This window comes from Dendrobates tinctorius, unplaced genomic scaffold (assembly GCF_039654945.1).
Source record: "Dendrobates tinctorius isolate UK_male_01 unplaced genomic scaffold, ASM3965494v1 ptg000430l, whole genome shotgun sequence".
Taxonomy (NCBI): Eukaryota; Metazoa; Chordata; class Amphibia; order Anura; family Dendrobatidae; genus Dendrobates; species Dendrobates tinctorius.
In genome coordinates this window covers 1058323-1083153 of record NW_027362093.1, presented here as the reverse complement: position 1 = coordinate 1083153, position 24831 = coordinate 1058323, and the positions used below count along the sequence as shown (strand labels likewise).

Below are 24831 nucleotides of genomic sequence, written 5' to 3'. Positions count from 1 at the left end.
TACAGTCTGAGGAAAGGGCTAAAAAGCCTTCACTAGACCCCTGTACAGCTGTATAATGAGGCCCAGGCTTTATAGTGAAGGGACAGGAGTGAGGGCCTGATCCCAGGAGCTACAGTCTGAGGAAAGGGCTAAAAAGCCTTCACTAGACCCCTGTACAGCTGTATAATGAGGCCCAGGCTTTATAGTGAAGGGACAGGAGGGCCTGATCCCAGGAGCTACAGTCTGAGGAAAGGGCTAAAAAGCCTTCACTAGACCCCTGTACAGCTGTATAATGAGGCCCAGGCTTTATAGTGAAGGGACAGGAGTGAGGGCCTGATCCCAGGAGCTACAGTCTGAGGAAAGGGCTAAAAAGCCTTCACTAGACCCCTGTACAGCTGTATAATGAGGCCCAGGCTTTATAGTGAAGGGACAGGAGTGAGGGCCTGATCCCAGGAGCTACAGTCTGAGGAAAGGGCTAAAAAGCCTTCACTAGACCCCTGTACAGCTGTATAATGAGGCCCAGGCTTTATAGTGAAGGGACAGGAGGGCCTGATCCCAGGAGCTACAGTCTGAGGAAAGGGCTAAAAAGCCTTCACTAGACCCCTGTACAGCTGTATAATGAGGCCCAGGCTTCATAGAATCATAGAATCGTAGAGTTGGAAGGGACCTCCTGGGCCATCTGGTCCAACCCCCTGCTCAAAGCAGGATTCGCTAAATCATCCCAGTTAGATGTCTGTCCAGCCTCTGTTTGAAGACTTCCATTGAAGGAGAACTCACCACTTCTCGTGGCAGCCTGTTCCACTCATTGATCACTCTAACTGTCAAAAAGTTTTTTCTAATATCTAATCTGTGTCTCCTCCCATTCAGCTTCATCCCATTGCTTCTAGTCTTTCCTTGTGCAAATGAGAATAAAGTTGATCCTTCTACAATGTGACAGCCCTTTAGATATTTGTAGACAGCTATTAAGTCTCCTCTCAGTCTTCTCTTTTGCAAACTAAACATTCCCAAATCCTGCAACCTTTCCTCATAAGACAGGGTTTGCAGACCGGTCACCATTCTGGTCGCTCTTTTCTGAACTTGCTCCAGTTTGTTGATGTCTTTTTTAAAATGTGGTGCCCAAAATTGGACACAATATTCCAGATGAGGTCTGACCAAAGAGGAATAGAGGGAAATAATTACTTCACGTGATCTAGACTGTATGCTTCTGTTAATACATCCTAGAATTGCATTTGCCTTTTTTGCTGCTGCATCACACTGTTGACTCATATTCAGTCTGTGATCTATTAGTATACCCAAGTCTTTTTCACATGTGCTGTCACTTAGCCCTATTCCTCCCATTCTATATATGCTTTTTTCATTTTTATTGCCCAGATGTAGTACTTTGCATTTCTCCCTGTTAAAAACCATTCTGTTAGTTGCTGCCCACTTCTCCAGTTTATTTAAATCTTTTTGAATCCTCTCTCTCTCTTCTCTAATATTAGCTATCCCTCCTAGCTTTGTGTCATCAGCAAATTTAATCAGTTTACCCTCAATTCCTTCATCTAAATCGTTGATAAAGATGTTGAACAATACAGGGCCCAGGACAGAGCCCTGTGGTACCCCACTTGAGACATTCTTCCAACTGGATGTGCAGCCATTTACGACCACTCTTTGGGTCCGATCACTAAGCCAGTTATGAATCCACCTAACAGTTGCCTTGTCCATTCCATACTTAGTCATTTTTTCAATAAGGATTGTATGAGAGACTTTGTCAAATGCTTTGCTGAAGTCAAGATATACTATATCTACAGCATTTCCTTGATCCACCCAATCAGTAATACCATCATAGAAGGAAATTAAATTAGTCTGACATGACTTATTAGTTACAAACCCATGCTGACTCTGTTTAATCACTTCATTCTTATCCAGGTATTGACATACATGTTGTTTAATAATTTGTTCAAAGATCTTTCCTGGTATAGAAGTCAGACTCACCGGCCTATAGTTGCCTGGGTCCACCTTCTTCCCCTTTTTGAAGATAGGAACAACATTTGCTCTTCTCCAGTCTTCTGGCACTTCTCCTGTTCTCCAAGAATTTTCAAAGATTATGGAGAGGGGTTCAAAAATTTCTTCTGCTATCTCCTTCAGTACTCTGGGGTGTAATTCATCTGGACCTGGAGACTTGAATACATTTAGGTTAGCTAAGTGTTTCCTCACTATCTTTCTGTTTATAGATATCCTGGATTCTTCTATTCCCTTAATAGGACAGTGAATAACAGTTGATGTTACATTTCCTTTCTGAGAGAAAACAGATGCAAAATAGGAATTTAAAAGTTCAGCCTTCTCAACATCCTGTCTTACCATTTCATCATTTTCATCCTGTAAAAATCCTATAGCATCTTTGACTTTTCTTTTACTTTTGACATATCCCCAAAATCCTTTATTATTGCTTTTGACATCTCTTGCAAGCCTCAATTCATTTTCAGCTTTAGATAATCTGATTTGTGCCTTGCAGGTTCTGCAGACAGCATTATATTCTTCTTTAGATATGCCTCCTTCTTTCCATTTTATAAACATTTTTTGCTTCCTTTTTAGCATGTGCTTAAGTTCTGTGTTCATCCATCCTGGTTTCCTTAAATGCTTCCTATTCTTCCCTCTTTTCGGAATTGTTAACAACTGTGCTTTGAGAATTTCATTTTTCAAGATTTCCCATCCTTCCTGGACATTTTTGTCTTTAAGGATATCCAGCCATTGGATCCCTCCAATTCTCTTTCTGAATCCCTTAAAATCTGCCTTTCTGAAATCTAACCTTGACGTCTGAGTCTTCACAGGTCTTCCGCCTCTAGTTATCCAAAATTCTAAAATAGCATGGTCGCTACCTCCTAGGGTCCCAGCCACTTTTACCTCCTCAACCATTTCCTCCCTGTTTATAAGGATTAGATCCAAGGTAGTGAAGGGACAGGAGTGAGGGCCTGATCCCACGAGCTACAGTCTGAGGAAAGGGCTAAAAAGCCTTCACTAGACCCCTGTACAGCTGTATAATGAGGCCCAGGCTTTATAGTGAAGGGACAGGAGTGAGGGCCTGATCCCAGGAGCTACAGTCTGAGGAAAGGGCTAAAAAGCCTTCACTAGACCCCTGTACAGCTGTATAATGAGGCCCAGGCTTTATAGTGAAGGGACAGGAGTGAGGGCCTGATCCCAGGAGCTACAGTCTGAGGAAAGGGCTAAAAAGCCTTCACTAGACCCCTGTACAGCTGTATAATGAGGCCCAGGCTTTATAGTGAAGGGACAGGAGTGAGGGCCTGATCCCACGAGCTACAGTCTGAGGAAAGGGCTAAAAAGCCTTCACTAGACCCCTGTACAGCTGTATAATGAGGCCCAGGCTTTATAGTGAAGGGACAGGAGTGAGGGCCTGTTCCCAGGAGCTACAGTCTGAGGAAAGGGCTAAAAAGCCTTCACTAGACCCCTGTACAGCTGTATAATGAGGCCCAGGCTTTATAGTGAAGGGACAGGAGTGAGGGCCTGTTCCCAGGAGCTACAGTCTGAGGAAAGAGCTAAAAAGCCTTCACTAGACCCCTGTACAGCTGTATAATGAGGCCCAGGCTTTATAGTGAAGGGACAGGAGGGAGAAAAGTGGGGAAAGGAGGCAGAAGAGCCGGACTGCCCATCACTAACCTGCAGAGCCGCACTCCACATATATGGCTGCTCTGTGCGCACAGGACCTGTGATGAGGTCACAGGGGGGAGGAGTCAGGGGTCACATGATCAGGGGCCTCAGTGTGTGCAGGACTCTGCTATGCTGGTTGTCATGGTGCCAGATGAAGGGACCTTTATGTTTGCCCACACACAGCCCAGCCACATCATTGCAGGCTGTGGAGCATCTATCTGGGACAGCAAGCATGGCGTTGGTGGATGGGGGGGCGTGGGCGCTCAGTTCAATGGGGGAAAAATAGCATCCCAGGCCGGACGCGGGAGGGGGGTGTCAAAAACGGGACTGTCCCGCGGGAATAGGGACGGTTGGGAGCCATGGGTGTACGGAGTGGAGCCGTGTGTGTACGAGGTGTACGGAGCGGAGCCGTGTGTGTACGAGGTGTACGGAGCGGAGCCGTGTGTGTATGAGGTGTACGGAGCGGAGCCGTGTGTACGAGGTGTACGGAGCGGAGCCGTGTGTGTACGAGGTGTACGGAGCGGGGCCGGGTGTGTACGAGGTGTACGGAGCGGGGCCGGGTGTGTATGAGGTGTACGGAGCGGAGCCGTGTGTGTAAGAGGTGTACGGAGCGGAGCCGTGTGTGTACGAGGTGTACGGAGCGGAGCCGTGTGTGTACGAGGTGTACGGAGCGGAGCCGTGTGTGTACGAGGTGTACGGAGTGGGGCCGGGTGTGTACGAGGTGTACGGAGCGAGGCCGTGTGTATACGAGGTGTACGGAGCGGAGCCCTGTGTGTACGAGGTGTAAGGAGCGGAGGCCTGTGTGTATGAGGTGTACGGAGCGGAGCTGCGTGCGTACGAGGTGTACGTAGCGGAGCCGCGTGTGTACGAGGTGTACGGAGCAGAGCCGTGTGTGTACGAGGTGTAAGGCGCGGAGCCGTGTGTGTACGAGGTGTACGGAGCGGAGCCGTGTGTGTACGAGGTGTACGGAGCAGAGCCGTGTGTGTACGAGGTGTACGGAGCGGAGCTGCGTGCGTACGAGGTGTAAGGCGCGGAGCCGTGTGTGTACGAGGTGTAAGGAGCGGAGCCGCATGTGTGGCGCCCCTGAGGCTCAGTCGCCACAGAGGTACTGCACCTTCTAAGGTGTGGTGCCCCACCACCTAGGTAAGTTGGGAACTCCTTTCCACACTCCAACACCTGCATCCCACACACAGGATAGTTCAGCACTGACCACATTGCGGCTCCATGCTTAGAGTATAGCAGAGCACCTTTCGTGGGTCCTTGCTTCGTAACACGAGATGTGCTGGGAGGTGGGTGGAGTTGAGATATATAAAAGGTTGGGAAGGTTTAGAATTAGAGTTCAGTCTGGAGATGAGTCTGAGTCATAGAGCAGGCTGACAGGAGGTCAGCCTGATGGGAGGTCAAGGCGGAGGAAGACAGTCAGTCAGGAGTGGCTGAGGACTGGTCTTAGTGGAACGAGCTCCCTAGGAAAGGAGAGAGAGGAAGGAGTGCTGCAGCTGCCTCAGTGACCTGAGTCAGCTGGCACGGGAAAGGAACAGAAGGAGAAAGATGTAGAACTGCAACCTAAGCTTCCATAAGAGAGAGAATGAACAGCGTGGAACAAAGGAGTAGGAGAACAGAGAGGAGTTGTGGGTTGGAAGAGGAACCCTGCCTATAGGTTCTCAGCACAAGGCCGGGGCCCGGTCCCCGAGGTTGTATGAACACTTATGGTTCTGCAGCAGACACCGGTGGAATAGTTGGCTGTAAATGCACTACTCCCATCCAAGACTTGGGGCACAACAGCATCTGTATAGGGAGCCGGGACTCAGGATAAAGGGAGTCCCCGAAGTAGGCTACAGCTGTCTGCTGTACAAGGAAGAGTTGTTAGGAACATCTGACAGGAGGAACTCCAGAGTACCACGGTACTGGAGCTCTTCACACTAAAAGGCGCAATAGAGGAGTCGTTCAGGAAAGGTACATGTTGGCGGAGTGTTGGAGAGGAGAAGCCTGACTTGCCCAGTAGGTTGATTGAGTCTCTGCCCCGGAGGACACGGCACGGAGGCAGGCACCAGTGTGTACCACGAACTGTGAGTAAAGCTTTGGAACTACAAGCCCTGGTGTCTTCCAGTCATTGTCCGCCAACACCATCAGCACCGTTACATCTGGGTATCCTCCTTTACACTACCTGCGCCTATACACTGCCCTGGGGTTACAGCTTCACCTGTGGGGAGCTACACCATCTATGCTGCAACACACCATCAGCCCCAGAGGATCTGCAAGCAGCGTTGGCTTAACATCTTGCTTGCCAAACACCACAGGTGGCGTCACAAACTATTTCATCACATAAACTATATCACAAACCACCATTGATTTGGGCGCCCAGGGCCACGGACCGGGTCACTGCCGCCGTGACACATCCCTCTGACACCGGCCCGGTACCGAGTACCCCACAGCCCTTGGACGGGGCGACCCACATGTAAGAGGTGAAATGTTTTAAACTCAAATTTTTAAATTTCACAGAGTAAAATGGAGCCACAATTTACACAGAAATTAATCCCAAACCTGAGGCCAGGAATGACTGCACACGGCCGGGCTCCAATGGGGAGAGTCACTGTTTTGCTTTTGGAGCAGTCCTCTCTTGTGGGGCCAATTGTAAAGCCCCCAATGTTTGTGGACAAAAAACAACCCCCTAAAGTGACCCCATTTCAGACACTGTGCCCATCAGGGAAGTCATCTAAGGGTGTAATGGGCATTTTTATCTTACAGGTGTCACTGATTTCTTTACCACTTGCTGTGAAGATAATATTACATTTGCTCCGAGGTGCAGCGCGGGGTTCAGTTCTGGTGGGGAAACATCTGAGTGGGCTCCTAACCAGGTGTTATGGTGGGACCTCACATGGCCTCTCAGCGCCTCCCTACTCACTATGGTCACACCCCCGTAAGAAGCTAGTGCGAAACACTCGTTGGGGTGAAGGAGGTCGCGTCATTCACCAGAGACCCGGCATCAGCGTTTTCATAGGTATTACCCTTTTTTACCTTTATTTTGAACCTTTGTGGATTTATGCAGCAATCCTCTAGTACTTTCTCAGCCATGATATTATTTAATCGTGCTGACATTGAGGTCATTTACTTTTACCTGCAGCATATATCAGACTGGGTTACCTTCACTCAGGTGCCATTTAATGTGGGTCTCTATTACATTCAGAGTGAGCTGCCTGTAGTTTTGTCACAGATTTCCACACTTTTTTTTGAACCTTTGAGGCTTTATGCAGCAATCCTCTAGCACTTTTTCAGCTGTGATACTATTCAATCTGGCTGATATTGAGGTAATTTATTTTAACCTGCAGCATATATCAGATCGGGCCACGACCATTCAGGTGCAATTTAATGTGGGTTTCTAGTACTACACTTTATTTTTGTTTTTTTCAGTCACGATATATTCAGTTATTTTGACACTGAGGTTATTTAATTAAGTTACATATATCGGGCCTGATTTATATTCATTATATTTTTTAATACTGTGGTGTGAATATTCTCTACATTTATAGAGATATTATACTCCTGTTGGAAATTATTTATAATTACTTATGTGCAAGGATTCACATTTGTCTGTGTGACTATCACAACTAATGGCATGAATGTTTTGAGCACCTCCTGCTGGGCATTTTTGTAATTTTTTTAATATTTTTAATGTTTTTTCAATAAAATTTGATATTTTATTCTCATACTGTATCTCTTCATGATTTTTGGTGCCGTCATGGTATATTGGCCCGAAAATGTTTGTTTCTGATATTTTGAAGTGCCAGAATATAGGTGGTCTTTGGACTAATTTCAAGTATATTCACTATGGTGACTGCAGCTTCTCAGCATGTTGCTTCCATTTAGCCTTGGGGGATTAGCCAGTCTCTACAGGAATTTAACCCTGCTGTGTCCTTCACAGATTAGGTTCCCCAGCCTATTCCGTGCCGGCAGATCCTATATTAGGCAGCTCCACCATCCGCCCTCTGCTGGATGTTGATTCCTAGGCAGTTCACTTTGCCTGTTGTACCTCACACTTGTGTCTCTGACCCACCAATCAGCTGAGGTAGTCTTGGGGACTACCCTGAAGTAGTTCCTGGTGTCTACCGGCTGTCCAGCCTATCCTCTGCACCAGTAGCTCTAGTGAAGACCTGGTGGAGACACCTCTCTAGGGTAAGCCTGGCCGATGGTGCAGTGGGTCCACATCCACCAGTGTTACAACAAGTAACTGTGCACACCTCACAACATTTGAATCACAGATAGAGGCACAGAGCATGCGGCGCGCATAGCAGCAAATTTTGGCCTCACCCTAATCCACGGCCATTTACCACTGCTTTCTCCCCCGGCAGGAGGAGTTGTCAGAGGGACGCTGGTAGTGAGGGAAATTCTGCAGGGCGTAGACCCAAATCCGGGACAGTTGGGACTAGAGATGAGCAGGTGGATTCATGGGTCTCTGGTCCAGCGTGCGTGGGACCTGGGGATTATTTTTTGTGCCGTCATTCACAGTCGTAGCCTCCAGAACGTTCTCCTCTTTATGTAGCGTCACTATACGACACCCGGCTTATTTGTGCCTGTAAGGCCGTGTTCACACATTGTAGAAATACGATGTTTTTTGTTTTCTGCAGGATCCGCACCATCTACAGTAACGATCTTCTCCCCCTTATTTGATGCGTTCTTGGTGCAGATGTGAAGCCGCGGTTTTAATGCGCTTTTTAGAGGACAGAAAAGCTTTGATTCTGCACTTAATAAAGTTTCTGCAGTTTTTTACCTGCGATTTTATTAGAGAGAAAAGCCCCAAATCGGCACAGATCAGCCGCTTGCCTTGGGCGCACAGCGGGCGCCTTTTATGGTAAAGTAGTTTTTATTAAGGATTTATTTACATAAATGGGGTAAAGAAAAAGGGGAGACAGATTATAAATACCCAGTAATACAGACAAGAACCAAACAACAGCAAAAAAGAGAAATGTAAAGTCATGAAAGAGAGAGGCAGAATAAAGGGGAGAAAGGGTTAAGGAGGAGAATGGGGAAGGAAAAATAGGGTTTTTTTTAACCCCTTAGAGACCTTGCCCTTTTTCGTTTTTGCGTTTCTGTTTTTCGCTCCCCTTCTTCCCACAGCCATAACTTTTTTATGTTTCCGTCAGTATGGCCATGTTAGGGCTTGTTTTTTGCGGGACAAGTTGTGCTTTAGAACGACATCATTGGTTTTACCATATTGTGTACTCAAAAATGGGAAAAAAATTCCAAGGGCGGTGAAATTGCAAAAAAAAGTGCAACTCCATAACTTTTTTTGGATTTTCTTTTTACCATATTCACCAAATGCTAAGACTGCCCTGCCATTATGATTCTCCAAGTCATTACAGGTTCATAGACCCCAAACAGGTCTCAGTTCTTTGTATTTAAGTGGTGAAAAAAATCCAAAATTTGTTGGAAAAAAAATTGCTCCATTTTCATAATCTTGGGTTGGGTGAGGGCTTATTGTTTGCGCGCCGAGCTGACGTTTTTATTGATCCCATTTTGGTGCAGATACGATATTTTCATCATCCGTTATTGCATTTTAATTCACTGTCGTGGCAACCAAAAACCCTAAATTCTGGCATTTTGGCCGTTTAGCGATCAGTTTGTTCCTTTTTTTATTGATAGATCTGGCGATTCTAAACGCGGTGATACCAAACTTGTGTATGTTTGTTTTTTCTTTTGTTTTATTTTGAATGGGGCAAAAGGGGGGCGGGGGATTTGAACTGTTATATTTTTAAAAACATTTTTTTTACTTTTGGCCTGCTTCAATAGTTTCCATAACTCTGCAAAGGAATACATGGATTTCGTCTGTGCTGCCCAAATGATGAACTTCCAGAAGGGTAATAAAGTTTGACAGTGGTTTATTCTACGCGTTTCAAGGTTTTTTGAACCTCTTCTACAGGAAATACCACATGAAGCATACACAGGTGATGCATTAAGTACACACAGATTTAAAAAAAATGAGCTCCAGTCAGATGACAGATGCCAAAGCTCATAGTTAGCAGACAGTATAAATATTCATAGTAAGAGTTAGAAGCTGTTCTTATATTCACATGTCTATTATAATTTCACAGGTTGTTGAGCAAAAGGAAAACAATAAGGAAAAATAAAAAAACACATATATACTGAGCAAGAAAAGCAAATCTCGGACACGAACTCCTAGAGATCTGCCTCAGCTTCCTCCTGCTCTGCCGCCCGACAATCAGACCACTCGGCTATACTAACAAGCTCCTGCAAGCGGATCCGATGTGGAAGAGACATAGGATGAAATAAACCATTAGATAAACATTAAATTGTAAGGATCTAAATTTTAATCAATTAAAAATAAATGTTTTATTAATAAAAAAATAATATCCATTTTTTTTAAATCTCAGGTTCGGCTTATTATAAAAAAAGGGAATCACTCATCTGTAAAAGCTCAGTGGCAGAGTGGGAAGGACGATGTGCTCCACACCTGCAATAGTGCGCACATACTCAGGATCGCACGGCAGGAGGAGCACACGGCGCTTCTCCCAATACCACACGGCTGTTACATCTCCCGCACAGAGTCAGATTATACAGCGACCGGTGTAAGTCACATCCCAAAGTTTAAAAACTCACTCCTTCAGCAGCGTTATTAACACCTCCTGAGGATAGCAAGTCATGTCAGGGGATGATTTCTTTAGGACAAAGGAATGATTGGTTCTATATAAATATTTCTGAGAGGAATATTAACAAACTTAGAAAAATATATATATATACCAGTAATCATTTTTATAATTGTACTGGGGTCCACAGACAGTCCGGAAAGAGGAGAGGGTTAATGCTCTGTAGAACTACTATTTCTCTGAGTGGAGATAGAGTAGAAAAAAATTGATAAAACAGTATTTCGGGCTTTCCCTTACCCGCTCTGCGGGAAAAAGAGAGAGTTAAGCTCTATATATAATTATGGTGTAAAATGTATCAGGAAGGACCAAGAACACCTAACAAGGGGGACAAATACTTACTTGGCGTTAGTCATCCCATTTTCTAACCGCAGCACCATCGGTTTAATCCTATTACTGTGGAGCGCTTATAGTTAATAAGTCTCTAAATTTAAAGGGCTTACTAGACATAAAGGAGTATGATGGAAATAATTATATTAAAAACACATTAAAAATACTTCCCTTATAAAACATGAATAAAATCTTTTATAACAATTAAATAATCATCAGGTATTTCATGCTGAAATTCCTTATAAACTCCCATAGAAAAATAAATATCAAAGGACATCCATAAATATTAAAAAATATAAATAAATACATATAACAACCTCCATTAATAAATTAAATAAAAACCTCTGTGATCTCATGAAGACCCTGTGGTTTGAGGCTTCTTAATTTATAGATCCAATATACCTGTTTCCTGTTTAATTTCAGAATCCTATTTGGAATATGAGTAGGGATATGATCAATAGGAATAATTTGTAACTTATTAAAATCTTTATTATGAACTAAGGTATAATGTCTCAAAAGACCATGGGTAAGAAGTAGAGATGAGCGACTTTGCCTTTTTTCGCAAAAGTCGGGTCGAATGAAATCAGCCGATTATTGTGAAAAGTTGAAGGCCGACTGAAACACGAAACCCAATGTAAGTCAATGGGGAAGAAAAGTTGGCAGGGAGTGGAGGACAGGAAACACACCTACAGTGCCCATTTCAATGCCAAAAACATCAATTCTTATTCCTTAAGCTTGTCAACCTTAATTTACTTTATAATAATAGTTAGGCATTGAAAACTGGGGGTTATTTGGCTAAAGTTGTGGGGGGGTAGTGCTGGCTCCAGATTTTCGTGGGCCCAGGGCCAAAGAGTGTCACTGGGCTCCTTTAACATATGCCACAATTCATGATCCTTTGATACGGCAGAGAAATAGCGGTATAGTACAATGAAAAATACTTCACTTCTTACATCACATCACTGATATCCATTTTAAATTCTCCAATAGCTCCAAAAACAGACAGTATATTCCTCCATACAGTATTATGGCCACCGCATAGTGCACTATACAGAGTAATGAGGCCCATATATTTCTCCATACAGAATCATTGGTCCCATATAATGTTCCATACAGTATATGATGAGCTCCACATAATGCTACAGTATATGTTGTTCCCCATGGATGAAGCTGCACTGTCTTATGGGCCCAAATAATGCTCCATACATAATGGGCCCCATTTCTAATGCTCCAGTGTATAATGGGCCCTGTAAATGCTGCTCCAGTGACTGATGTCCACCTTTGGAATGCTCCAGTGAATGGTGGGCCCCAGATATCATTCTCCAGAGTATCGTGCTCCCCAAAAATTGCGAGGGACCCCATAGAGAATCATTGGTCCGTGTCTAATGCGTGCTTTTAGCGCCTCTCACTCTCCCGTATTCCTCGCCAGTGTGACCCCGGCCTAACACATACCACAACTCATGATGCTCCGATACGGCAGAGAAATAGCAGTATAGTACAATGAAAAATACTTCACTTCTTACATCTCATGACTGATATCCATTTTAAATTCTCCAATACCTCCAAAAACGGACAGTATATAACTCCATACAGTATTATGGCCAGCGCTTAGTGCGCTATACAGAGTAATGAGGCCCATATATTTCTCCATACAGAATCATTGGTCCCATATAATGTTTTAAACCGTATATGATGAGCTCCACATAATGCTACAGTATATGTTGGTCCCAATGGATGAAGCTCCACTGTCTTATGGGCCCAAATAATGCTCCATACATAATGGGCCCCATTTCTAATGCTCCAGTGTATAATGGGCCCTGTAAATGCTGCTCCAGTGACTGATGTCCACCTTTGGAATGCTCCAGTGAATGGTGGTCCTCAGATATCATTCTCCAGAGTATCGTGCTCCCCAAAAATTGCTCCCAACCTTTAAAACAATTAAATAAGTCTCCTCGCTAGGGAATCCCTGTACTCTGGACTCCTCGTCGTCCCCATCTTCCATCTCACTGCACTTGGACTGTTTAGGCAGAGGGCGTACAGACGTGATGTCATCGCGCTCTTTGACCAGAATGTCACTGTCAGGAAAAGTGTTTGGTTTCCGGGGGCAGTATGGTTGCAAAGCTGAACCTTAAAGGAATGTCCAGAAGGGCACCACCAGGAGTGGAGCCTGCGGCTTAACTGGACTCAACACGGGCAACCTCAACCATCCAGCCACAGAAAAGCTGCACAGATTGCAAGCTTAATTCCATTAACGAACGAGACTCAGGCATGCCCCCGCGGTCCGCGTCCAGCTTACTAGAGGGACACACAAGGCTCTGGCATGCGAGATCGGCCAATAACAGGTCTGTCATGCCCTTACATGTCCGGGGCTGCACGCGTGCTACAATGAAAGGACCAGCGTGTATCGATTACAGGTGCGGATAACACGCTGAACCCTGCTAGTGATGGGGATCTGGGATTACAATTCTTCCCCATGAACAAGCATTTCCCAGTAAGTGCAGGTCAACCATAATTCCGGAATTAGGCCTAAACGGCATTCCAGAAAAAATGAAAAAATTAAGTGCCCAAACCACAGGTGCTGTAGCTTGCTTAACAGCTGGGTTCCTCTGCTGAGTAGCACACAGTTCTTACATAAACAGGCGGCATAGCTTGGTTCACGGGTGGCCAACTCTGCTGAGTAGCATACACAATTACTAGGCCCAAAGTATTAAGTGGTGTAAATGCAGTCAAAAACTGGTTCTTTCATAAACAGGCGGCATAGCTTGGTTCACGGGTGGGCTCCTCTTCTGAGTAGCAGACACAGTTACTAGGCCCAAAGGGATTTTAGGACAATATGTGGTAAAAAATTATTAGAAACACACACGGTGTAGCTCCTTCACAGGTGTAGCACACCGCTGACTACCAGACACCGCTACTATGCCCTAAAACTGTCTATTATCATTGAAAACCATTATTAATGTGAAAAAAAGATACGCTTTTGTTTAACGAAACGTTCTCGAACGGAAACTCGAACAGCTGAATTTTAATCAAAGTGTTGTAGTTCGACGAACGGATCTAACACCGCCCAAAACAGCTAGAATTTGAACTTGGCCAACAGTTCCACTCAAACACCACTCATCTGTAATCAGGAGGCAGACTCAGACGGTCTCAGGCACAGTATGGATTTGACAAGATTGCAGAAAGTTGAGAAAGGGTACAGTATCTCCGGATAACAGGTATATATAGCAGAGTTTAAACATTTAAAATCTCTGTGTTTATTTCCGGAGTACGACAAAGACACTCACAGCCTCAGTATGGATTAGACAACAATCTAAAATGTAACAAAAAGGAAATGTTTTTGAAGCGTACACCAGTATACACTGTTGGGGTATTTTTAAATCTTCATTTATATCTCAGTCTCAGTAAGACAGTCCAGACTCTCCGCAAGAGGAAACGAGATGGATAAAAGTACAGACATAAAGTCGAGTGATTGCAGAAATTTAGGAATTACTAATCACGGGAAAAACTCCCAGGAGAATTCTCAGAGGCGATGCTGACCATCAATTACTTTGTGTGTGGAGACAGCGAAAACAGTTCTTTGTGAAGAAAGTGTTGCTGTATCGCAGTACCGTTGATCCCATCACCGTTACTCATCTCCATCAAATTTTGATCACAAGGAGAGATGCAGACATGGTCCTCACTGCCTATCATGATCTGTCAGGTAACTTTGGAGTGCAAAAGACAGAAGCCACAGGCTGTAAGCGATTCTATTGGATTCTATCTGTCTCCAACGCCACTTCGGATGTGTGCACCACGAACACCTCTTCCATGTTGCACCCTACGGCTCGTGTGAGAACCATCACCGCTGCTGTGTGCTGGGAATGCCTTAAACAAACGGTTTACCAGAGTTGCTTGTTTGTTAGCCAATATTAGCTCTAGGTTCTCCTGTGGCATGATGTTTTGGAATTTGCCTTTATAGCGTGGATCCAGGATGCTGGACAACCAGTAGTCATCATCGTTCATCATTTTGGCAATGCGGGGGTCCCTTTTTAGGATCTGTAAGGCATAATCTGACATGTGGGCCAATGTTCCCGGTGTCAATGATGCACTGTGAGTGCTGGGTGGAGGAGCACTTTCTGGCAAATCCACTTCCCTCCAGTCATGCATAAACCCTGTACCTGACCTTGCCACGCCAAGATTTTCTCTTGCCCCCTGAGAAGCATCCTCCTCCCCTAAATAATCATCCCCATCATCCTCATCCTCCTTCTCTTCCTCTTCTTCCTCCACCTCGTCCAGGAGAGTTCCCTGAGCAGACAATGGCTGACTGTCATCAAGGCTTCCCTCCTCTTCCTCCTCGGCTGCAGACGCCTGCTCCTTAATGTGCGTCAAAGTTTGCATGAGCAGACGCATAAGTGGGATGCTCATGCTTATGATGGCGTCGTCTGCGCTTACCAGCTGTGTGCATTTATCAAAACACTGAAGGACTTTACAGAGGTCTTTCAGCTTCGACCACTGCACACCAGACAACTCCATGTCTGCCCTCAAACTGCCTGCCCGTGTATCCTCCCACAAATGCATTACAGCCTCCCTCTGTTCGCACAGCCTCTCAACCATGTGCAGGGTGGAGTTCCACCTTGTTGCAATGTCGATAATTAAGCGGTGCTTGGGAAGGTGGAGCAATCGCTGCAGCTTCTGCATACAACTGGAGTGTATGGGCTACCGGCGGATGTGCGAGCACAGTCTTCGCACCTTATGGAGCAGGGCTGTTAACTCCGGAAAATTATTGAGGAAGCACAGCACCACCAGGTTCAAGGTGTGAGCCAGGCAAGGTATGTGTCTGAGTTTTGAAAGGGCTATGGCTGCCACAAAATTCCGGACGTATCGCTAACTACCTTGCCTGCCTCAAGATGTAGACTGCCCAGCCATGACTAAGTTTGTCGCTGCAAGTAGTCGGCCAGTACCTCCGAGGTGTGTCTGTTGTCGCCCAAACACATCATCTTCAACACAGCCTGCTGACGCTTACCACTAGCTGTTCGATAGTGGGACACCTCGGGTGCAACACTGGCAGCTGCGGATGGAGTGATCGTGTGACTGCGCTCTGTGGATGACCTTTCGCTTCTGGAGGAGGAGGAGGAGGGTCGAACGCCTACAGCCAACTGTTTCCTATACCGTGGGCTAGGCAGCACTGTCCCACCGCCGCTGTCCCCTGTGGACCCTGCATCCACCACATTAACCCAGTGCGCAGTGATGGACACGTAATGGCCCTGGCCATGCCTACTGGACCATGCATTTGTTGTGAGGTGCACCTTTCCACTCACTGATTGCTTTAGTGCATGGACAATGCGGTCTTTCACATGCAGGTGGAGGGCTGGGATGGCTTTTCAAGAAAAGAAATGTTGACTGGGTAGGTCATAGCGTGGTACTGCGCAGGCCATGAGCTTGCGGAAAGCTTTACTTTCAACCAACTGGTAGGGCATCATCTCTAACGAGATTAGTTTGACAATGTGGGCGTTCACAGTGTACGCGGATGAGAGGATGAGTACTTTCTTGTCCTACTCAGAGTCTCTGGTAGGGTGAGCTGGACTTGAGAGCTGCATATGGTGGAACTAGTGGTGGACATGGCGGACAGAGAGGGTTGGTGATGGTGATGGTGTTGGTGGTCTTGCTGATGGCCTAGATTCAGTCTTTCATAGCAATAACATTGTGATTCCCTGACTGCTTTGGCCTTGCGACGATACCTCAACATTGCTGCTGGTGGTGTGCTAACCGGTGGGCTTACAGTGGGGGAAGCGATGTAGCGTTGCTAACTACCTTCATTTGGAGCAGGTGCACATGTGGTACGTGAGGTTTGGTATTTTGTCCACGCTTGCAAGTGCATGGTGGTTAAGTGTCTAAGCATGCAACTGGTATTCAAATTTCTCAGATTTTTCCCTCGGTAAAGGTCTTTGCACACTTCTTACAGATAACCTTTGCCTGATCAATAGGATTTTGTTCAAAAAAGTGCCATACTGCACTCTTCCTACTGTGGAAGACATTGTGAAGCCTTGCACGCTGTGCTATTTTGACCGTCTGGCCAAGCTGTCCTGCAACTCTTTTGGTTTTTGTAACCCGTTTGTGGACTGCTACGGGCCTGCCAGATAACAGCTGTTGCGAAGTTGATGCCTGCTGCGGATCCTCCTCCTCCTCTTCTGAGCTATTGGCAGCGGCACCCTCTTCCCCCTATGGATGCCAATCTGGGTCAACAACTGGGTCATCCATCACCTCCTCTTCAATTTCATGTGCACCTTCCTCTGTGTAACCGTGTAAGGTGGTATAGTATGCGGGAAGGGGCACCTGAGTCTCATCAGGGTCAGATTCTGGCTCAGTACACTGCGAGGACAATGTAGTGCTCTGAGTGAATGTACCAGCAGAAAAATCTAGCAGTAGCTGTGCATCAGTACACTCCATGTCAGATTCATCTTGGACTGGGGAATTCACGATTTGACTTGATAACCCAGGCATGGTATGTGAAAAGCGCTCCATGGAGAAATCTGTAGTGTGGCCTGCCGCATCCTTCACTTTTGGTAGGGGTGAAGGACACAAGGAAAGGTGTTGTTCCTGACCAGAAGCCTCCACTGATGACTCAGTGCTTTTATTTTTTGAAACTTCAGAAGAGGAGGCGATAGAGCTGGAGGCTGTGTCAGCAATGTAAGCCAAAACTTGTTCCTGAAGCTCCGGCTTTAAAAGCGGTTTACCTACTCCCAGAAAAGGGAGCCTACGAGGCCTTGTGGAGCCAGACGATGACGCAGGCTCAAGACCTCCTGCCTTAGGTGCTATTGTGCTTTTGCCACTACCTGCAGATGCAGAACCACCATCACCACCAGCTGGCAACCCCCGCCCACGTTCACGGCCTCTTCCACCATAATTCCTCATTTTTGGGAAAATGTACCCAAAATACCACCAGCTATATGGTACTGTAAAACAAGGTACAAGGTGTATATAGTATTGGGGAGAATTTGAATCTCCCTAGAGATTTTAGGAGGCTGAACTATTATCTCAGGCCCACTATAGATTACACCTCAATTTAACAGGCTGAAATTGGATGGTGTATGACAAAGTACAAGGTGTATATAGTATTGGGGAGAATTTGAATCTCCCTACAGATTTTAGGAGGCTGAACTATTATCTCAGGCCCACTATAGATTACACCTCAATTTAACAGGCTGAAATTGGATGGTGTATGACAAAGTACAAGGTGTATTTAGTATTGGGGAGAATTTGAATCTCCCTACAGATTTTAGGAGGCTGAACTATTATCTCAGGCCCACTATAGATTACACCTCAATTTAGCAGGCTGAAATTGGCTGGTGTATGACAAAGTACAAGGTGTATATAGTATTGGGGAGAATCTCCCTAGAGATGTTAGGAGGCTGACAATGATGCTTTCAGTCCAAGTATGGCGGCAGGCAGCCTAATAAGCAGGACTGCTGCACACAAAACTGTGGAAAAATGAACGCTTGGTAACTGTGCAGAAAAGAGGACGAAAAGTATTTTTGCTTTTAAAAAAACAGTTTGCACAGCAGTGTGCAAACAGCAATGCAGCTATCAGGGAGCCTTATAAGGCAGCCTAATAACCAACAGAGCTGATGCACAAAAATAGAGCCTCCCCTGTCACTGCACACAGTGTTGTGTTGTAAGTGGAAATCGCTACCAGCAGAAGCTGTTTTTGGGTTCTTCTTCCCTGCCTAATGCTCTCCCTTATTCAGAACGAGCAGCAGCACCTCTCCCTATGCTAAGATCGGCAGAAGTAAGATGGCGGTCGGCGTGTATGCCCTTTTATAGCCCCTGTGACGCCACAAAAAGCCAGCCAATCACTTGCATGCCCTTCTCAAAGATGGTGGTGACCGCTGCCCATGTCATCGCGTTGCCCACAGTGTGCATCCTCCATCATTGGGTGAAAAAGGGCGCTGGAAGCATCATTTGAAACGCGACTTTGGCGCTCTAGTCGCCGACCTCACGCTATGGTCGGGTTTCGTTTCATGAAAACCAACTTTAGCGAAAGTCAGCGACTTATGAACTTGACCGACCCGTTTCGCTCAACTCTACCTATCGCATTATATTATGGGGGAGCATTATGGGGGTGCATAATACCCCTATGGGTTATATTATACCCCTATGGGGGTGCATTATACTGCTATATATGACTATGGGATGCATTATACAATTAGGGATGACTATGGGCCAATATGCAGAGACATGAGGCAGAATGCGTGGACACGTGGGGTCCAGAATGTGGGATATTATTACTATAGGGGCTAATTAAAGGGTATTATTTTTGAGGTTACTGTTTTCAGTGTGGGGGAGGAGAGGTCCTGTCACTATGCATGGCGACATGGTCGCTTTTTTCATCTGGCGTAGTATAGAAGTTGGGCAAAAATCAGGGAATGTACTATAGATTACTGTGTTATTTTATGCAGAGACCTGTCTGGAAGAAGTGATCGTGGTCTGAACTGGATGAAGAAGAGAAGCGAAGATGAAGGACTTTAACTAGAGATGTCACCGGTGAGTCAGTGTGTTACCTGTACACTGACACTATATACTGTATACTATATACATAGCTCCTGTGCATAATGTCACTATTGATCATAGTATTACCTGTACACTGACACTATATACAGAGCTCCTGTGTATAATGTCACAGGTGATCACTGTATTACCTGTACACGGATACTGTATACTAAGTACAGATCCCCTGTGTATAATGGCATTAATACTGTGTTTTTATTTTATTAATGATCAGTATTGTAATATTCAATCACTATGTGGTGGTAATATGTGATCTGGTCATGATATGGTGGTATTTGTTCCTTGTATGTGCTATTATTCGGTCACTGTGGTGGTAATATGTTGTCTAGTTATGTTGTGGTGGTATTTATTCCCTGTATGTGGTAATATTTGGTCACTATGTGGTGGTAATATGTGATCTGGTCATGGTGCGGTGGTATTTTTCCCTTGTATGTGATGTTAATGGTCATTTTAAAAAAATGATAAATAAATAAAAATATACCTAAAATTGTATTGGATATTTTAACAATTGTTTAATAAGTTACAGTAGAGTAGAGCCTGGCCAGAAGAGAATACTTTGTCGTGGAGGGGGATTAAAAAATCTTTTGGCCAAAACAAAAGCTGCTGGCTATGTATGTGATCTGGTGATGTATAATTGGTGAGGATATGGTGCAGAAGTGGAGTTTTTCCAAGAGAGGTTGGTGGGACCGTGGAAGGTCCGAGAGGTGGAGCCTGGGCAGAGTTTCAAGGGGGCTCCAAAAACTTTGCCAATATGGGGCCCTGAAATTCCTAATGGCAAACCTGCAGTGGTGTCTCCCACCCAGGATCAGACAGCTGAACCTACAGCCAGAGCCATTTGTCAGGACTTCATTCGCATATATGGATGCCCAAAGTGAATTCCCTATGACCCAGGGTCCTGCTTCCAGGGGCAAGTAACGAACAAACTGTACTGCATCCATGGAATCAACAAATCCCGAACCACACCATATCATCCACAGGGGAATGGGGCTTGTGAGCACGTCAACCGAACCCTGTTGCAAATGTTGCGGACCCTGGAAGAGGACAAGAAGATGAAGTGGCTCGAATTTGCCTCTGAGTTGTTGTGGGTTTGCAATAATTGTTTCCATGCGACTGCTAGTTACACCTCTTACATGCTACTGTTTGGCGGAGAGACCACTGAACTGGAGCTGGAGGCAGAGGATTCCTGTTCGGGCAGTAGTCCTAGTGCCAGGATCCGAGAACACAGTCACAGATTTCAGACGGTAAGGAAGCTGGTTGAGCAGAAGCTTCAGGAAGTGGAACATTCAAGTCGATCCTCGATGTCAGATGGACCACTTCAGCTAGGGGACCATGTGTTGATGCCGGTCAAACGACCCGGAAACAAGCTGCATCATCATTGGGAGGCGGTACTCTACCGAGTGGTGAGGAAGAATCACCTGAAAAACCCAGTCTATGAGGTTAGACCTCAGGTGTTGCACAGGAATATGCTGTGACCCTGCTCTTCTGAAGCAGAAGACCATACCAGGCAGGGGCCCCAACTGAAGTGGCTGAGGTCCACAATGGGCAGTCTTAGAGGAAGAAGAATAATGGTTAACAGGGTCAAAACAAACACAGAGTCGACTTACCACACCCAGTGCTTGAGTCTCCAAGTACCCCAAATGCGCCTCTGCAGGAAGAGCTCCTCAGGACTGAGCGAGCCAATGCCGGGATTACCCCTAACCAGTATGCTCAGGATGAATTTGTTTGATCCGAGAAGACCCAGGAATGCACGCAATTGTTGGCTGACATCGGCCTACCTGTGGGGAAACCTCAAACTCAAAAGAATTCACTCACCCAAGGACTGGCGAGCAAAAATGGGGAAGAAAGTAACAAAGTGATGAGACCACTGGAAAATTAGTGCAATATGTGCCATTAATGAGGAAAGACTGCTACCTGCTGGCCAGCCAAAATCAAGCGGAACCAAAGGGCGCTAGAAGATTTGCAGGATTAAGGACCTTGCTGGGCCGGATTGGCCATCTTGCAATTCTGGCAAATGGCAGAAGGGTCTGTCTGGTTGTGGGCTGCCTTATCTGCTATGTTGCTAACAGAATCGGCTTCCTCAAGATGCGCATACTTTTAACAGTTGTGACGGAGCACAAAGTCACTGGCTTCGTCACTTACCCCAGCCAGCTGTGGGCGTCCCTTCTATCTTTGGCCTGCTGGAGTCCGGCACTAAGCAAGGAACATTGGCGGTGCCAAGATGTCACTGCATCGTGCCATCAGAATCCACTGCGAGAATGGATAGAAGAAGAGACAGACACTGCGGAGGATGAGGATTCTCGATTAGGTGAGTATAGGTATTCTTTTTTCTTTTTTGGGAGCTCTGTGGTACAATCGCACTATATAGTGTGCTGACAGTTGGACCATCATAGTATATAAGGGGGCTGTATGATTCATCCATGAGGTCGAGACTGGGGACAAGGTCTATGTGAATGCCGGGTCCATTAGTTTTGACGGTCCTTTTCAGGAATGGGACCGAGTGACATTTATTAAAGAACAAGGGCCCCGTGGACAGTATGCTGTGGTGGTGAAAATGGTCTCCAGCATCAAAGAGAGACAGGCACAGGAAGCGCAGTATTGCATGCAGCCGTCTGCAATGATCGTAGTCCCTACAGAAAGTCAGAGGCGCCCTTAAAGGAAGCGGTGGCCACAATCAAGTCACGGGAGCAGGAAGCTCCAGGTACCATGAATCAGCCGCTGACAAAGGAAAGGAGCAGGAGAAAGAGTGGAGAGTCCTCCTCCAGCGGGTCTTCGGGCAACACGTTTATAATAATTCAGGACCAGAATGCGGCCCATTATTCCAGTCGCAAGGAGAGCAAGGAGTGAAGGCAGCCCCTAAAATGGACTGGATGTGCTAGTTGCATGGATTGAAGTGCAGGAGAGACTGTTCCGTATATGTGAAAGGGTAGTGAGCACTGGACGGGACCAGGACTGGGTGTCAGTGGTGGCCAGTGTGGTCACAGTTGAAGGACTGTTGTTTGTTTTTCTTCTACACTTTTTCCAAGTTTATTTGTGCACGTTTCCTCACCCCCTGCTGGATTATGGGACTAAAACCTGAAGGGGTTAATCACCCTTGGAAACAGTAATGGACTGTGTGTGGCTGCTTTATGTACTGGACTGTTTTAACCCTGAACTTTTCCTGTTTTAACCCTGTACTGTCCTCTGATAAAAGCAGCCCACTTGTTTTGTTAAGGGTCCGTACTCTGCTAAAGGAGGAAGGGTGGAAAATCTGAACAGGAGGACCCGAGGAGCAAGTCCGGTCAGGACTATATGTACTGTTGTTTGTTAAAGGGAACCTGTCACCCCCCCAGGGCGTTTTTCACTTAAAGAGCCACCTTCAGCAGCACTAAGGCTGCATTCTGTGAAGGTGGCTCTTCTTTCTCTGATCCCCAGTAATGCCAAAATATTGACTTTTATAATTAGCTCCTCATACCTGTAATGTGTCCCACAGGTATGATGTGTCCCCCTCTATCAGCCGCCTACCATCCGTCAACCATGCCTGTGCGGCGCCTCGGCGCCGCCCACCATCTGTTCATCATGATGCCCCGTGTGTCGCTGCCTCCTCTTGATTTGAATCCCGGCGCCTGTGCTGTGACAAGTGCAGTGCGCGCTGCCCGAGAACTACATCAGACTATTGCGTCTGCGCGTTGTGGAGGCCCCAGCCCCGCAGTGTGAATATGTCATAACACATTGCAGGGCGGGATCTGGGGCCTCCACAACGTGTAGGCGCAATAGCCTGATATCGGTTCTAGGGCAGCGCGCACTACGCATGCCCGAGAATGCTTGTCACAGCACAGGCGCCGGGATTCAAATCAAGAGGAGGTAGCGACGCATGGGGCATCATGATGGACAGATGGTGGGTGGCGCCGAGGCGCCGCTCATGCATGATTGACGGATGGTAGGCGGCTGATATGGGGGACACATCATACCTATGGGACACATTACAGGTAAGAGGAGCTAATTATAAAAGTCAATATTTTGGCATTACTGGGGATCAGAAAAAGAAGAGCCACCTTCACAGAATGCAGCCTTAGTGCTGCTGAAGGTGGCTCTTTAACTGAAAAATGCCCCTGGGGTGACAGGTTCCCTTTAAGATGGGTCCCAGGAGCCAGGAGACTGAGGTCAGTCGGACCCACACTAAAGGAACTTTAATTCTTTTGTTGGGGGGCTCTAACCAAGTGGAGCCAGGGTCACGGTTGACCCTCAGCAGCATTGGACATAGGCTGTACTAACTGTATATGTTTTAAACAAAATTCTAACAGTTTTAAGCCTACAGGTGCCGCCATGTTCAGGGATGACCATATTTTAGGAGGGAGGAGTGTAAGGAGGTGGCGGGGACCCTCACATTCCTCCTCTTCCCTGGACGCTGTTCTCATGGTTACGTATGGCACCTCATTGTTCACTAACGTTATTATACTTGTTATGTACTGTAATGTGATATATCTGTCATGTACGATGTATAGGCTTAGGGCCAGGATAGGATCTTAGATAGTATAGGACCGTAGGGGGATTAGAATAGATGGGGTCATCATAGAGAAAAGGAATAGAATAAAATAGATTAGGAGTGTTAGTTAGGTACAGTTAGCATAGAGGTTTGTCAGTAGGGAGGAGTCAGAGTTGAGCAGGGCAGAGCATAGGGATATAGTCAGGACACTTCCTGGATAGGCAGCAGAGCCCGGGCAGCCTTGCCTAGGGCAAGGTGCAAGGAGCAGTGAAAGAGACAGTCTGCCGGCTGTGGGGATAGAGCTGCTACAGCAGGAAGGGGTCCCAGGCTGAGGATCGTGCAGGTGGGCACCAGCTTAAGGACTGTCTCAAGAAGGATCCGGGGTCTACGACCGAGGCAGGAGTAGTTGAGATGTCTTTCCTGGAACCTTTCCGTATTGGAACCGGACAAGGGAATGGCAGGGAGTTGGTGACACTGAAGGCATTGGATAACACCCGAGCATGCTTGGATCAGACGTTATCCGAGCATGTTTGCTCAACACTAAAAACCATATACAGTGATTGACTTACAAGTTTAATTCGTTCTGTGGCCGAGCTCTTAACTCAATTTGCTTGTATATCAAATTAAATGTCCCCATTAAAATGAAATGAAATGCAATTAATCCGTTCCAGCCCCCCAAAAACCACACCAATTATTTTATTAGGAGTTTTTAAAAAAGATTCATTAACAGCAAAATTAGCAGAAGAATGAACCAAAAAATAACCATTATCCTATGAACAGCCCCATGTCAAATACATGCAGCATGCAGTGCTAAAAATAGAGTCCACCCCAGGAAAATGGCAACGTTGGTAATACCAAAAACCTGTGTGCAGCAAAAGATGGTAAGGTCCTGAATCACAAGAACAGGTAAAAAGAACTGACAGGGCAACTCACATTTTTAGGACCATAGTCGAACAATGAAGCAATGACAGAGGTGCTTGCACGGCAGGGTAACCACGAGGTGAGTGGTGTAAGCTCGCTCGCTTGTAACTCAGATCTCGGCTCACATCATAAAGCTGACAGAGCGACGGCTCGCATCTCGCAAAATTCATAAGTAGATGCACTCGTTAGTCAAGGTATTACTATAATGTACTGCTTTTTATAAATTTTATAGAAAACAGCAACTGCTTCAGGTATTTAGCCTTAACCCAGAGGCATGTCTAGGGGAGGGCAGGAGGG

At 46.1% G+C, this 24831-nt stretch overlaps 1 long non-coding RNA gene across 1 annotated transcript in view; it reads right to left on the bottom strand.

The window, feature by feature from the left end:
- Positions 1-9495: 9495 nt before the first annotated feature.
- The window catches only part of LOC141076822 (uncharacterized), a 41703-nt gene continuing 26367 nt past the window's right edge, over positions 9496-24831 (bottom strand). Inside the window, exon 4 of the long non-coding RNA XR_012227524.1 lies at positions 9496-9867. This is a non-coding gene — a long non-coding RNA (uncharacterized lncRNA). The remainder of the gene's footprint in view (positions 9868-24831) is intronic.